Below are 15,744 nucleotides of genomic sequence, written 5' to 3'. Positions count from 1 at the left end.
CCCAGCCTGCGACCCCGGCGGCTTCTCAGAGAGCGTGCGGTGGTGTGGACTCCTTTGGGTAGTTTGAGGATCATTTGTTTACCTGATTTAGTTTGTTTTTTTCAAAAAACAAACCCTATTTGTATCATAGGAAAATGCCAGAGCCCCCAGGTGAACCACACGTCTAGGAATCCTAGCAGGTGTCTCCGTGAAGGAGGTTTTAGGTACAGGGTCCTCTGCACAGCAGCCCTTCCTCTGCCCTGTGTGATGATGGTCTGATCGACGCTCAGTGTTTTCTATATGAGCAAAAATAAAGCTGACGTATTGGTCGGAATCTGGTGGCCTGTGTGGGGAGGGTAGAGGGGTGCCTTTGGTGCCGAGTCCCTGGAGTGGTGTGTCCGGGCCCCAGAGCCCCTCCAATTGTCTGTTAGGGCAGCGGTCCACGGCCGGTCTGGTCAGCTGTGGCCAGAGGACTCACAGACCCCACCATGGGGGACACTGGCAGGTGTGGGTGGGTCTCAAGTCGTGTAGGGCCCCATCACAGAAATCTGTGTCCACGAGCAGATCCAGGTTTAACTCACGTTTATTTAGCAACTTGTATGCGGTATCTGTGGGACTCCCATTGAGTAATACCTAGTATATCATCGATAAAGCAACTTTTTCTTTGAGTTATGTGTTCATCTAATGAAATACAGGTACAAACTTTTATATGACGTGTAATTGAAAAAAGACTTTCTAAAATGGGTACCAGATTGAATCGTTTAGAAATTCAGTGATGTCCAATCGTCTGAATACCCTGTGATCTGATTTTGACTGAACTGTACTTCGTGAAAAACAACAATCAGTGATGATCACGGGCGAGGGCGGCGTTTACGTGCCCGTTCTGCGCTAAGTAATTTGCACTGTGTGTGGCGCAGGGGTACCTAGTTGATGAGAATTTGCTTGTTTTGATGTGGATTTTAAATTCTTGACAGTTTTGAAATATAGAGAGTGGTAACCCCAGCAAGCATGTCACACGGCCCCAGCGGTCAGCAGCTGGGGACCACTCTTGTCCCATCTTCGCCCGTCCCTCCACCCCCTGCCGTGCTCCCACTGCTTTATTGTAAAGCAGATTCCAGCTATATATCATTTCTTGATATTATTTTTAACCAAGAATGTAATTTTTAACTTTCACTTCAAATTGGTTTGTTTGAAATTGTGTTTCCTCCCATTTGTTTATTTTTCTCACATGTCATGATAGCCCCTTGATATGCCCTTTATTGTCTCCTTTGGGCTTTAAACGTTATTGATGAGTTTGCGGCTTAATTTGAACGGCTTCTGCTGTAGAGGCGCTGTCTGTCTCAGGCTGCCTTTCAAGTGAAGAGTCCTCAGCTAATGATGCCCTGTTGACAGTTAGGTTTTTTCCCTTCTGACCGCCGTGCCTGGTGGCAGAAGTGAGCGCCCCACTTCCCAGTGTATAAGCGTCCCAAGGGCCGCACTGATTCACTGGGATTCTTCTGACGTGAACTTTGTTCCTGTATGCGCTAGTCATGTTCCTGATCTCCTCGTCTGTGAACAAGGTGGACTAGCTGGTTGTTAAAGTTCCCTTTTGGTTTTGCGGTTGCAAAAAACAAAAAACCCAGAAAAACCCAGTATGAGGCATGATTGCTGACCCCCCGTTGCTTAGGGAGTTCATGACTCCCACCCAGGACGTGGCTTGAAGAAAATGAATGTGTGGCGTTTTGCTGTGGCACAGCACGCGGATGTCCCTAACTGCAGGCCACCTCCGGGAGAGGTGGGTGCGAAGGAGGCCACGTGGGGCCCTCGGCCGTCCCCAGGAGTCCTGGCTGGGTCTGCGCTGCTGTCCTGTGTCACCGGCAGCTCTCGCTTCCCTTTCCTGTCCTGGGTGGGGTGGGAGGCCCCCAACTTTTGTCCCACTTATAGTGGTCACATCCTGGATTTCCTGTAACACACTCGGTTCCTATCGTTTTCCCTTATTTTCATAAAGCATTCCAAATGTCTTGAAATTTCAACGTCATCTGGAAGCAGCCAAAGAAAGTTTGGGGGCGGGGGCGGGACCCTCTGTCACCAGGCGTGTGACAGGTAGGCCATCTGTGTGGCTGGTGCAGGGCCACCCAGCTGTGGATGCCAGCTGCTCCCTGTGCCTCCCCTCCCCGCCCAAGGAGGGCTGTGTGTGAGCATGCTGGTTGTCCCCTGGCCCAGAGAAGGATCTTTGACGTTTGGAACATGACTAGGGAAAGGAACTTGAGAATTTTCTCCTAGGTTTGGTTGCTGAGTGGCTGTTGAGGGCTGGCTGCCTCCATCCCTCCTGCGGCCCCCCTCCTACGGCCTCCCTCCTGTGGCCTCCCCCTGCGGCCTCCCCTTCTGGCCTCCCTCCTACGGCCTCCTGTGGCCTCCCCCTGTGGCCTCCTCCTGTGGCCTCCCCCTGCGGCCTCCTCCTTTGGCCTCCCCCTGTGGCCTCCCCCTGCGGCCTCCCTGCCCAGCAGGTTCTAGTGCTGCTGTCCTGCAGGCCGATGTGGGCTCTGCCCCAGCTCCAGGGATCGTTAGCCATCAGACCGCAGGTGACAAGTGAGGAGTGACACAGCCCTCTCTGGTCTCCTTCTGTTTCGACTCGACTTGGAGTCACCACTGCCGACCTCCTTTTCCAGGTGACTTCTGCTTTACCTGGGCCGCAGGTTCTTCCTTGCGGCCTCTCTCTTAGGAAATGGGAAGCTGTCAGGAATTTCGGCCAGGCCGGATCGGACAGGGGGTGCGTATGAAGTGTGAGAAGGGCTGCAGCAGCCACGGGAGAAGGTGAGTCACCCAAAGACGGGAACTAAGAAACTGCCGCTGTCCTCGGTCTGGGGAGCAAATACAGGACCCCTGCACTGCGCCCCGAGCAGGAAGTGGAGCTGTGGGCTCACACAGGCCCCCAGCCTCGGGAAGCAGCTGGAGCCTCCCGGCGAGGACCGCAAGTCTCTGCCCTTCCGCCTGCCTTTTAATGTCGCACCAGGGCCGCTGTCCGGCTGGCTCGGGCCTGGGAAACAGAGCTTTCCAGCTTTCCTCCCCGGCGGCGTGAGAGCGGTGCTGATGCCCATACCAGCAGGCCACAGGTGGTGCGGGGGCACTCGAGATGTGGGCGGAGCGAGTGACCCAGTGCGCTGGCCTGTGGTGGGCAATGGTGGTGGCTGCCGTGCGTCTTCCCTGAGGGGTCAGAGGTGGACCAGCAACGGTGGGGGGGGGGAGGGTCCACTCGTCCCGCAGACCTGCTCACCCGCTGGTTTTGACACGCGAACCAGAGCAGGGTTGGCACGGCCGGCCTGGGCTAACAGAGGTGACCGGCACTGCTGGACTTGGATAACAGGTCGTGGGCGCCCGCGTGTGCGTTTCTCATCCAGGTGCTGAGTGTGAGGCCTCGGGGGCCTGCGGTTCCCCTGGCATGTCACGTGGTGGGTGGAGGGACAGGCCTCTCTTTGAAGCCCTGGTGCAGACGGTTCACCAGCGACAAGCAGGAAACAGCCCCAGGCATCTAGAGGATGCTGCGCCCTCCTGGCTCTCACCGGAAGAGAAGCTTGTTGGGGTGATGGCTCAGGAGGGTCGGGCCAGGGCAGAGGGCTTTCTGTGTCCATCCGCCTAGCTTCCCTCTGACTGTGGGAGGCTGTCTCGTTTCAGGCTAGACTTGGCGTGGCTCCCAGCTTCTGTCACCACATGTGCCTCTGTCTTCTCCAGTGGGCCTGGGGAGGTGACACACGCCCTCTCCAGCTCCCTGAGCAAGAGAGGAAGTTGTCACTAGGGCAGGTGTCTTGTCAAGGGATGTTGGCGGCGCTGGGTGGGGCATGTAGGGGGCCTGGGAAGCCCCTCCCTCTGTCCCCCTTCCAGAGCGCATGGTGGAAAGTGGCCTCCGCCAGCCGCGAGGGGAGGGTTGTGTGTCTGTCACTGGCTCTGCTCTGAAGCCCACCTCCCGGGTGGGGTGCTCGGCCAGTCAGGGGACCATCCCCCACGGGGTAGAGGGTGTGTCCTGCAGGACAGCCACCCTCATAATAACCACGCGCTGGGCGTAGGGAAAAGGGCCCCAGGGCAGGGGGCAGCGTGGGCTCGGGCAGCCTCCCGTGGGGTTTGCACGCCCAGCTGGCCTCCCCGTGCACTGCGCCTGGACGGGAGGAAAGGATGCCCTTGTCACCGTGCTGGTTGTGCACATAAATTGGGATAAAGATTATTTTAGAAAGAGCTTTACGAACATGCTCTAACAATATATAGTTTTCTAAATGCAGAAATCTGGTTTTAAAAGACTTAAGTTGAGAAATTACTGAGAGTAATTTTATGAACAATGATTAGTGTTTATCAGAATCACTGAAAAGGCCAGCATTCAGGGCTCTTCATCTCTTCGCAGTAATTTAATTAAGCGGCTGCCTTAGGTCAATTGTCATCTAATCGTTGTAGTGTCTTTTGCGTATCAGAGTGTGGCAGTGTCCCCCTCTACCCCCGGCCAGGGGGAGGGTGCAGCATCGCAGCTAACCTTGGTTTCCGGGGCCCGACTTTGGCCCCCGAGTCCGGACGCCGTGGAGGACCAGCTGGTGCGCCGTGTGCTGTGACTCGGCTTGCGGTGCAGGAGGGAGGGGGGAGCCTCCCCCGACTCTGGGGTGGGGGGAAGGGGTGCACAGGAGAAGGAAGGGGGACGGAACTCTGATTTTATTCCACGAATCAGCTTTGGCGTTGGACTTCTTGGTGAGTCCATGGTGTATAGCCCACCCCTGTGTACACACACACATCCCGGGCAGAATGTTTATTTTGGGGAGCTCCTAAATCTGTACGATGGGCTTAATTTTCTTAGCTGTAGAGAAGGAGGAACTGACGTGAGAAGAGCAGTTTGGGGGACCAGCGCTCACGGGAAGCGGGTGTGATCAGACTCCCTTCTCCTTCCTGCTTACGTAACATCGCATACACTTTACCACTGAGAGTTCTCTGGCGTTTATGTGTTTGCTGTCCCTCGATTGTTTAATTCAGCTCTCCTCTGATTTTCATAAGCCACTCCTGCTTCTGTTTGTTTACTGTTGCCTCTTCCCATGATATGGCGGTTTTTTGTTTGTTTGTTTTTGCGGTACGCGGGCCTCTCACTGCTGTGGCCTCTTCCGTTGTGGAGCACAGGCTCTGGACGCGCAGGCTCAGCGGCCATGGCTCACGGGCCCAGCCGCTCCGCGGCATGTGGGATCTTCCCGGACCGGGGCACGAACCCGTGTCCCCTGCATCGGCAGGCGGACTCCCAACCGCTGCGCCACCAGGGAAGCCCGATATGATGTCATTTTAACCAAGTATATTTTGGATGCGTGAGAAACTAGGCATATGTTTTTTAATTGAAAAAAATTTTCTAATTGCGTGATTAATCAAGAGTAATGAGTTTTATTGTAGAATATTTGAAAGGATTTAAACGTGGTATTTTCAGTATTAAAACCTTTGCTTCTCAGCATCTGGGATAAGTTGGGGCCTGATAGTCATAAACACGTAGATGTCCATCACCAAGTTTTCATACTTTGGCTTCATATGTGTGAATTCATCTAAAGGACACACACACGCGCACACACACACACACACACACACACACACGTATTTTTATTTGGTCTCTGGGTTAAAATTCTTATGTCCACCTGCGCATTCTGCTTCTCCCTCGTGCCCTACAACCTGTCCAGATGGAATGGAGCAAGGTGATCGTATTTTTGTCTACACCAGGACCCCTTTGCGAGTGGACAGTGGCGCTGAGCCTGCAGCCACAGGGCTAGGGTAGCGTGTGGTCACCGGAGCCTTGAGAACCCGGCCCCTCCCTTCTCATTGCCCACGCGGGACCTTTGTCTCTCGCTGGCTGTGTGTTCTGCTCCAGATTTTTCTCCCTCTCATCAGCCTCTTTATTGCATTCGACTTTGTAATACATACGCCTCACTGTTTCACTTCTCTCCTACGAGCCTCTGGGTCCCCACGTCCTGCTAAGGATCCTGCCCGTGGAAACCATTTGGCCGGAGCTGTCCGTGGAGAAGCAGCAGCTGCGGGGGGTTCGGGTGGCAGTTATGCTTCTTTCCAGCACTGGCGGCACCGAGCGCGTGTCCCCAGAACTGACCTCAGATCACACGGGCTGACGCAGCGTCCCTGACGTTCCTGATCGTGAGGCTGGCTGGTTTTGGTGGGTGAAGGCGCAGTGACTGCTGCCCGCTGCAACGTGCCCGTGGGTGAGATGCGCGCTGCCCCTTTATTTCAGGTCGTTACTAGCACCGCTTGCAGCTGATCTGTCGGTGGGGGCAGCTGTCCCGCCAGCATACAGGCAGTGAGCTGCTCTGGGGCCAGGCCCTTTCCTGGGCACCTCGGACTGATGGACGGGAAGCTGCCTTGCTGGAGCTTGTCGGCCAGTGAGGGTTAGGGGAGGGCAGAGCTCTGAGAGTCGGTTGTCTCCCCTCCTGGGATCTGCTCTGCTTTCCCCTGCCGCGGGCCAGGAAGGAGAGAGCCTGGCTCTGGGCTGCCGCTGGACTTGCACCAAAGCGGCGGCAGCGAGCCTTCACGTTGGGCTCTCTTTGAACTACGTACGGATCTAGAAGGGACACGCAGCGGCAGTGAGAGTGTGCTGAGTGCTGTTTAGAAGTGTCCAGGGCCCTCTGTAAGCTGCCTGAGCCTGGTTGGCCCCCAGCCCCACTCCCCGGGGAGCCTGCACTTTATCACTCACTGGAGGAAGCTTCCCTAACTCCCTTCTTGCGGGCGGGTTTGTTCGGAATGGCTGAGGCTGTGCCGAATCCAGGAGGACGGACGGCATCCCCACAGCACCTGCGGCTCCTCGTGAGCCCCTGCCCCAGGCACGCTGTGCTCAGAGACGCCGATGGTCATGTCAGGGGTCAACCGCCCGGGCACGGTGATAGATCTTTCGAAACTGAGAGCCTGGGTTTGTGCTTTACGGGAACATCTTATTACAATCCGATGAGCAGGCACGTGCGGGTACTTTTCTATCTACCGAGGATGGTGGAGGGCAGATGGTAAAATAAGATACGCATCGTCCCGGGACATGCCCCTCCCTGTGGGGGTCTCTTCCGCCTCAGGTGGGTGGAGATTGCTCGGGTGGGAAGGGGCAGAACCCAGGGTCCCGTGTGATGCTGTTGGCTGATGACAGTTCAGCACCGATGGTGGGCACGGAGTTGGCCTCAACCCCGATCGCTTCTGCAGAGCGCTTGGCAACTTGTGAACTGTTCCGCGTGTTACGTGCCTTATGTCTGCTGTGTGTATGAGATGATGTAGGTTAGTAGCTGCTGGTGCTGATAACGTTACTGACTTGTCAGTGTTGGTATTTGATTTTCAATACGTATCCCCTGGAGGTGACTTTCTTGACCCTCCCCTATTAGAGCTTTCATTTTGTGTAAATGATTAAGTCACTTCTTTGGTGTTTCTTCAGAGCATTATAAATTTCAAAGAGCGTTGTTTCGTGGTCAGCAAGTTGAGTGATTATCGCGGTGTATTTCTTTCCCCAGAGATGTGAGAGCACGTGTCTGATCCCAGGTGTTTTTAATTTCTTTGATCCAGCTCTAAAAGAGAATCCTTCGTGTTTTGTGTATGGCTTTACAGACATTTTTAAAAGCCCCCCCCCCAATTATTAAAGTCGAAGAGGAAGTCATTTGCTTCTTTATCAGGTCTGGCTCCTTGGTGCCACTTAGTTTTCGCTGAACTGTAGGGTGTTGGCCGTGGAGGCTGGAGCCTTTCGGAAGAACAGCCACCGTCTGGCCTTGGAGGCTTCCCTGAGTTCCCAGAAACTCACCGTATCGGTTTCCTAGGGCTGTGGCAACAAACTGGGTGTCTTAAGACAACAGAAATCTGTTGTCTCACAGTTCTGGAGGCTGAAAGTCGGAGGTCAGGGCGCTGACACTCCCTCTGTAACCTGCAAGGGAGTCGGTCCCTCCTGGCCCCTTCCAGCTTCAGGTTCCCGGGTCGTGGGCGCCCATCCTTGCCTCCCGAATCCCTCACGTGGCAGCCCCTGTGTGTCTGCGTCTTCTTGCCAGGACACCAGTTGCATAGGGCCAGGCTCCCTTTGCTGTGCTCCGGCTGTGATGGGTGCAGTTGGGAGGGGAAAAAAGAACGTCCGTCCAACCTTCTTCCATGGCCATCTCGGCCCGACCCCGGCTCAGCTGTTGGGTGCTGGCCTGTCCCTCGAATGGGCTTGTACAGTTGCCGTGTCACAGGTAAATTCAGAGACGTCACTGCTCTGAGCACAGCAGGTGGAAGACCAGCCTCGTATCTGTTAGAAGAGGACACGCTTAGCAATTCGCGACCCTAGCGCCAAGTTGCTGTAGATAAATCCCTTTTCTGTAAATAAAAATACTGCTGCACGGAACAGCTGACATGGGTCCTGGAGAGGTGGGAAGCAGGCCCTGCCACTCCCTCCCTCGGCCGCTGTGACCCCCGCAGGTCCCCCGTCGGGCACTGGGGGGCCGCGGAGGGACGCATGCATGTTCGCAGCTGCTCCTGGCACAGGTCGGCCCACAGGGCAGGCGCCTGGCCTCTCGCGGCTCCTCCGAGGCTCAGCCCTGGCAGCAGGCAGCGTATGCGGGGTCCTGGGTTTGCCTGGGCTCAGCCAGTCCGGCCCCTCCCTGGGAGGCATCAGGGCACCCCTTTAGCTCTTGAGGCGGAAATGCACGGGGTGTGGCTGCCATCTCAGCTGGACCCTCCCATCGCGGTGGATGCAGCCTCGCCGGCCTCACTGTGCTCTGTGTTTCCTTCTCCTCCCCCTTTCCCCTGACGGCCCCGCCGGCAGCGAGCCCTGAAATGCTGGCTGCTCTTCTTGTTCTTGGAGGTATGGGCTCGGCTGCTGTGAGATATTTGTCGACAAGGTTGACACCAGGGATGAGGGAAGAGGGCAGATCACCCAAAGATATTTTGAAAGAAGAACCCAATAAGCTAATGAGGAAGTAAATAGGTGGGCTGAGGGAGGAGAAAAAAAGTCTTAAACGACTTAGAGCCTAGCCCAGAAGATGGGAAGGATGGAGGCCTGGTTAGTGGCCTCTGCATTAATTTGTTCCTGATTAGATGTTACTGAGATGTGAACTGGTCTACAGCTGGATAGGAGTTGCCTCCGATAGAATTTTCGGTCAAAGGCAGAGCTAGTGAGTGATTCAGGGCGCCCATGTGCTGGGACTCTGCATGGAGCTCACGTATAACATGCTTTCTCTTTAGGATAAAATAGCTTGATGCAGACGTGACTCCGAGCTGGCCCTTCTTGCTGGCCGTCAGCTTTGCACCTGAATTGGCATGTGCTGACCTGTGGCAGTTCCCGCAGTGGGCGGGTTCCTAGGGAGGCAACCCTTACTTAGAAGGAGGATGTAGTTTTTCCACTTTGCTGCCCTGGGGGTTGTAAACCAGGTTGGCATGAGGAAACCCAATGAACATTCCAAGTAGTAGTCCTGTATAAATGTGTCCAGGTTACATTTGTCTCTGGTAAGAGATTCAAAATGGAAAAGTTCAGCTCTTGGAGAGTGAAGACAGCAAGGCAGCCCGTTCCCTGAGTGTGTGGTGGGGATTCATGCAGAGGCCCCGGGGACGGGTGACAAGGACCTTCCTTCCTCAAAGTAGGAGTCATTTGTGTTCTTTCTTTATGTTATTGCTTGGGACAGTCAGAAATCTGAATGAATTGGGGATTTGCAGGACAAAATGAAATGCCCTTTCCCTGCGATGCATTTTAGGGTCACCGTGTAATTATCTGGACCCGCTTCCGCTAAGGGGCAGGTCCCTTCTGTCGGATGCTGCCTCCATGCCGCAGCCCAGCGTATGGCATTTGGCAGTGATGTAATCCATTTTTATTCAGGAAAGTGTTTACTACGTTATTTTGAACAGAAATTTGCCATCTTTCTTCCCACTCCAGTGGTGTGCCCAGGGAGAAGCATTGCCACCTGCTGCTTGAGCTGGGGGGTAGGGGAAGGGGGAGGAGGGGTTAGGGGTGAATTCTCTCCCGTAGCAAGGTGTTTAAAAGAGCCTGTTCAGGCCCGTAAGTGTTGGTGCTGCTTTTACTGAGGCGAAGGGACACGTTAAACCCAAGAAACACTTGGTGTTTCTACTGTGAACCAGACACTGTGCTGAGTGCAAAGGAATATATGTCGTTCTCCCCGCGTCCCAGTGGGGAAGGGTCCAGGGCTATGCAGTGTGAAGAGGTTTGTGGGTTTTTACAACATAGGTGAGCATAAATGCACTGACTCATTCCTATAATAAAAATAATAATCACATTTAAATTGAGCACATCTGTGGGTCAGGCTGTAATAAACACTTGCTTTTTTAAATTTATTTTTTATTGAAGTAGAGTAGATCTACAGTGCTGTGTTCATTTCTGCTGTACAGCAAAGTGATTCACTTATACACATGTATTCTTTTTTCATATCGTTTTCCATTATGATTTATCCCAGGAAATTGAATAGAGTTCCCTGTGCTCTACAGGAAGACCTTGTTGTTCATCCATCCTGTATGTAATAGTTTGCACCTACTAACCACAGCCTCCCACTCCATCCCTCCACACCCCTCCTCTCCCTTGGCAGCCACAAGTCTGCTCTCTATGTCTGTGAGTCTGTTTCTGTAACTTGCCATTGAAAGGTTCTCGCTTCACCTCGTGGAAACCGTAGCGCCATCACAATTGGGAACAAAGGCATGAAAGGCTTGGCCTGGGGAGGGCACGTCTGCTCCCTGCTCCGGGCCTGAGGTCCAGCCACTGGTCAGTGCCCCGAGTAGCCAGCAGGGGAGTGACCTCAGGCCACTAGCCTTTCTGACATTTCCCATTTCAGTGCTCCTAGGATACACACAAGTCGTTCGTCCTGTGATGCTGGTTGCGTGGAGATGTGGGTGAAGTTAGGAAACCGTGGGTGCACTTGGGCAGCTGGAGCCCGAGGTGGCTGTAGTGTTTATAGACAGATGGGAAAAGAACTGGGACCATCCTTTGCCCCCTCCACCGAGGGGCCTGGTGGGAAGGTTCCTTCCCTTGAGATGTCCTAGGAGAGAGTAGTCGAGGTATGGTCATGGGGGTGTAATTCCTATTATCCAAAAAGATAAAAGGGACTCAATCAAAAGACAGCCGGTGGAAAGCTGGACTCTGGTTATTCTCACACTCTTCATGGACCCAGTGGGTTTTCCTGCCCTGGGCATATGGGAAATGTCAGATTTACAACAGCTCCGGGGGCCTGGAAGCCGCCTGAGCTCCTCTGACTGGCTGGTGTCATTCCAGTGTCCCCAGCCTGGAACCCTCCCCTCCCCTGCCCCGAGGTGCCATTTGCCTTGGGGCTTGGCAGGAGGTCGGGGCAGGGGGCTTACTTCCCGGGACCTGCTGTGTCTGTCTGTTCTCGCTGGTGTGCTCCAGCGAGCCCCTGCTCATAGCTGCTGGTGGTGAGATAGGTCCATTCCCGAAAGATACCCGAGGGAGAGGCAAACGATTCAACCCAGACCGCCTTCCCCGGCACTGAGCATCTTTCACCTCTTTTTTCTTCGCGTCTTTTCATCTACGTACGTGTGGCTGTCGCATTTCTCCTTTACCTCCTGCCTCACCAGCGTTATTCTCATGTCCCTTCCGCCTTCCGTTTCTCTACCAGTTAATTCATCCACTCATCCAGCCTTTGATGGATCCACTCTCCTGTGGAGGGCAGCGTGACTAGGGTGCTGGACGGACCAGCAAATTGCAGACATCTCAGCACCCGATGTGGGGGGGGAGGAAGCGTGTAGACAGATGCCTGTGATACCGAACACATAGGACAGAGCGCTTATCCTGAGTCCGTAACTACACAGTCACCGCCACCTGAGCGCGAGCTGGGTGCAGGGCCTGGTGCCCGGCACCCCCCTCGTCCCGGCCGCCCCGGTGCCCCTGGGCTGGCCCCGGAAGGCCTGTGACTGGGGGCCTGGCCTCCCCACCTTGGGGTTGGCCTTCGCCTCCCCTCGGCGCTGTGCCCGCCCCTCTCTGGGCCCGAGATGCCTGGGGGTTCCCTCCACTCAGGGCCGTGAAAGTTAACCCTGTAAAGGACCTGGCACCTGCCGGCCCCTGGCAGCCCCGTGAGTGCTGTCTGTCTCCCCAGATTAACTGTTCTTCTTAACAGGGATAGTCGTTCTGCAACTACTGTTGCTTTTGTCCTCATCTCTTGTCAGATATTGGACTGGCCAAAAAGTTCGTTCAGCTAGCGAATACATGGTTCGATAAAATTCTCGGTGAAAATGAAAAATGTGTCTTTCGGTCACTCCAAACCGAACAAACTTTTTGGCCAGCCCAATCATAGGAATACTGTATCTTTAAACATTTACGTATGTATATGTAGCTGTACCACCTATCACAGTTCGCATAGGGCATGTAAGACTCTTCTGTTTACCATTGCAGAACTGACTGACCTTCCCCCAGTGTCCCTTCTCCTAGGGCTTTCTGGTGTTTGTTTTCTTCCAGTGTTCTACATCCATAAAATGCATACTTCCCCCCCTTGTTCTCTTCTTTCCTTTTCTTCATTCTAGGAGAGCTTAAGTCAGTTATAAACCATTGCCATTCCGTTCCCTGTGCCTTAAGACAAAAGCCGCCTGTGCTAATTCTGTGTGTTTTGACGCAGGATGACTAGAGAGGACCACAGAGCTCTCACTTACTGGTTTCAGTTCTTAAAAGTGTATCGGAGTTGCATTTCATCTTTCCAGAATTCTAAATGGCTACAGACAAATTCCTATTGAAAATGTATGATGACCGTGATCTGCTTAATGCACATTCTCTGCCAGTCTCCCCTCCCCCAGGCCTCCAGTCTCCAGTGCTTGGGCCAGTCCAGGGCCTGAACTTGTCCTCCTTCCTCAGCTGATTGACCGGGACCCTCCCGTGGGGTGATGACCAGGCCGAGGGTGAACTTGAACCCGGGTGTTTAGTAACTTCTTTCAATGAGAAAAAAATTAACCGACTTCTTTTGATCCAAATAAGAGAGTTCTTTCCCAGTGAAGAAGTTTCTCTGAGTCTTTCTGATGAAGTTGATTCTCTTGCCAGGTACCATCCTAATAATATTGCCAATATAAAGGTCTGAAAAACACCCGGTAAAGCATTATTGCCCATCACGGCCTCTTCTGAGGATCCGGCCCTGTGTTTCCTGGTTCTCAAACTTGAACTTGTTCCAGATTAACCAGATGGCTTTTTAAGACACAGAATGCTACCCCCACCCGACCCGTGCCCAGTTCCTGCCTCAGGAGTCTGGAGTGGGCCCCAGTAATTTGCATTTCTAAGAAGCTCCCAGGTGATACTGCCGCTGGCCCACTGGTCCCGGCGCGCAGGTGGAGCCACCAGATAAGGAAGAACAGCCGGGGCGTTGGTAGCATTAGCTGACCTTGTACACTTGGATGTCGGCTCTGCCTTCTCCCTGCTTTGATGGGGGGTGTCTGCCTTGGAGTCTAACATCCTGGTGTCCTCAGGCATCCACTGAACGCAAAAGAACAGAAGTGGCCCATCTTCAAACACCTCAGTGTTCATTGCTTTTGCCGTGTGAAATGTTATCCCCTGTTTGTATGATGGGAGGGATTAAGAGTTGATTTGTGAGCTAAATATGCGGTACCCCATTTCTCTTTCCTCGGAGCCCCCAGGAGGGCCTGCACGCATCTTACATGTAAAAGTAGCCATTAGGAAACGGCGCTTTTGATGCGATTATGATTGCAGACTCTCGTCTCCTCCCTTCCTGCCCCCTGTGTAATCGCTTATCTCCTATTTTTAGTGGCTCTCGCACAGTTGACTCAAGGTGGTAATGCTGGGCTCTGCCTCTCAGGCCCCTTGGCTGGCAGGGGGTGAGGCTCTGGGCCTGGCGCGGGTGACGTGGCCCGCTGGAAAGTGGATCCCTGGGCAGGGGGCCTGGGAGCCCCCGTGAACCTCCACCAGCCCCTCCTCGCGAGCCACGCCCCCCATCCCAGGGGAGCCCGGTAGAGACTCCGGTTCCAGGCGAGGCTGCATGGAGTGTCTCACCACTCGTGGGAGGGTCTTGCTGCCCCCAGCCTGTCCTCACTTTCAGGCGAACAGCTGGGCGCCGGGTGGGCTGAAGGTGCCCCTGTTCTCTGAGCACCTGGGGGAGGGAGTCCCCTGTTCAGGTGGGCCTCTCACCGCCAGCTGGTGTGCACGGTCAGGACGTGGGTGGAGTGTTCGCCTCTTCAGCTTTGGCCTCTGAGTTGTGGCCCAGGAGGGGTCTGGCTGGCTAGTCCACTCCCGTGTGGCCGGCGAGGAGAGCTTTCGCCCCCAGGGGTTCATAAAGAATCAGCCAGAACCCGACGACCCCCCTTTGACATCAGCACACAAACCCCGAGGACAGTTGTCTTGTCATTGGAACTTGACAGGAGTTGGAGGACACTGCGGGGGTGCTGCCCTTCCAGCTCAGGACGCTTTGGGGCTCTGGAAATACCCCGGACCAGCGTAACCGAAGGCTCCTGATACTGTGAGCCGCCCCGAAACCCTGTGGCCTGGGGCTCACCCGTCCTGCACCTGCCTTTTCTCCTTTGTTAAATGAAGTGCTTAGAGCGGAAGAGCTTTAATCCTTCCCTTTAGGGTTTAATTTCTAGTAATTTGTAAGAGAATGTGGATTTCACCTGGAGGAGCCTGGGTACGGATGTCAATTTAAGGACTTGGTCATGTTTCCTCTGCCCCCCTTTAACCTCCCGCGCTCTCATCTCTGCCTCTTCACCCCAGAAGACTAGTGAGCTATGCGGATTTCAGGATGACTGTCCTTTGGGGCCGGCAGGGGCCGAGGGTGTATGGGGTGTGGGTTCAGGGAATGCACGTTCTCCCTCTCACCGTCCTCACCAGCCAGCGCTTCCAGCAGTGATTCGATTCACCGTCCCTGGGATGTCCTTACTCTTGTATGTTTATGTGTGTAGTTTATGTTTATACAGCACTCCGATGTGTTCCTTTGTTTTATGTGGTCACCTTTTCTAGAGGAAGGAGCATTTCTAATTGGCTCACTTTATACTAGAACTGGTCACCGTGACCTCTGTAAGGAAGGACGTGATGCAGGTTTTCATTTCTATTATTTTATAATTCAGATGTATCAGGGCCTCACACCCTTCCTGTCGCCCGTGAGCCGGGAGGAGTGTGCAGTCTGATCGGTGTGAAAAAGACACAGCTGCTATTAGTCATCGTGTTTTCGTAGGACACTACATTTTTTTTTTTTTTTTTTGGCTGCATTGGGTCTTTGTTGCTGCACGCAGGCTTTCTCTAGTTGCGGCCAGCGGAGGCTACTCTTGGTTGCCGTGCGCGGGCTTCTCATTGCAGTGGCTTCTCTTATTGCGGAACACGGGCTCTAGGTGCGTGGGCTTCAGTAGTTGTGGCATGCGGGCTCAGTAGTTGTGTCACGCAGGCTTCGTTGCTCCGCGGCCTGTGGGATCTTCCTGGACCAGGGCTCGAACCCGTGTCCCCAGCATTGGCAGGTGGATTCTTAACCACTGCGCCACCAGGGAAGCCCAACACTAAATGTTTTAATATCTGTTGTATATGCAGCCTTTGCATAGGTGAGACTATCGAATGAACGGATTTCATTTCGGGCGGGTAGCAGGGGGGAGTTCAACCTGCTAAAAACCTTTTTAAATTTTTTTTTGGAAGTATGTTCAGAAGCAACAGGAACGGCCTTAGTGTCTTAGCAGTTGATTGTAAACCGCAGGCTCGTGCAGTGTGCACGAGGCTCTGTAGCGATTCCTCTGTGGCCTCCCCCACCTCCTCTACCCGGTCAGGCCTTGATAACTGGAGAGACAGGAGGTGCCGTTCGTGGCCTCGCGGGTAACAGCTCTCTGCCCTGGAGCTGCTTCGCTGGCCTT

General features: G+C 54.2%; 1 protein-coding gene across 4 annotated transcripts in view; it reads left to right on the top strand.

The window, feature by feature from the left end:
- The first annotated feature begins 4,612 nt into the window (after nt 1-4,612).
- The window catches only part of NCK2 (NCK adaptor protein 2), a 100,711-nt gene continuing 89,579 nt past the window's right edge, over nt 4,613-15,744 (top strand). For 3 of the 4 annotated variants that reach the window (XM_089922549.1, XM_089922550.1, XM_089922548.1), the window contains exon 1: nt 4,613-9,542. The gene's annotated coding sequence lies outside the window, so the exon portion shown is untranslated. The remainder of the gene's footprint in view (nt 9,543-15,744) is intronic. The other variant, XM_089922547.1, reaches the window with a different exon arrangement.

This window comes from Delphinapterus leucas, chromosome 13 (genome assembly GCF_059928025.1).
Source record: "Delphinapterus leucas isolate spDelLeu-1000000601 "Yukka" chromosome 13, BTC_Dleu_Yukka2, whole genome shotgun sequence".
Classification (NCBI taxonomy): domain Eukaryota; kingdom Metazoa; phylum Chordata; class Mammalia; order Artiodactyla; family Monodontidae; genus Delphinapterus; species Delphinapterus leucas.
The sequence above is the reverse complement of the archived record's forward strand: the minus strand, read 5'-3'. Positions and strand labels throughout refer to the sequence as shown.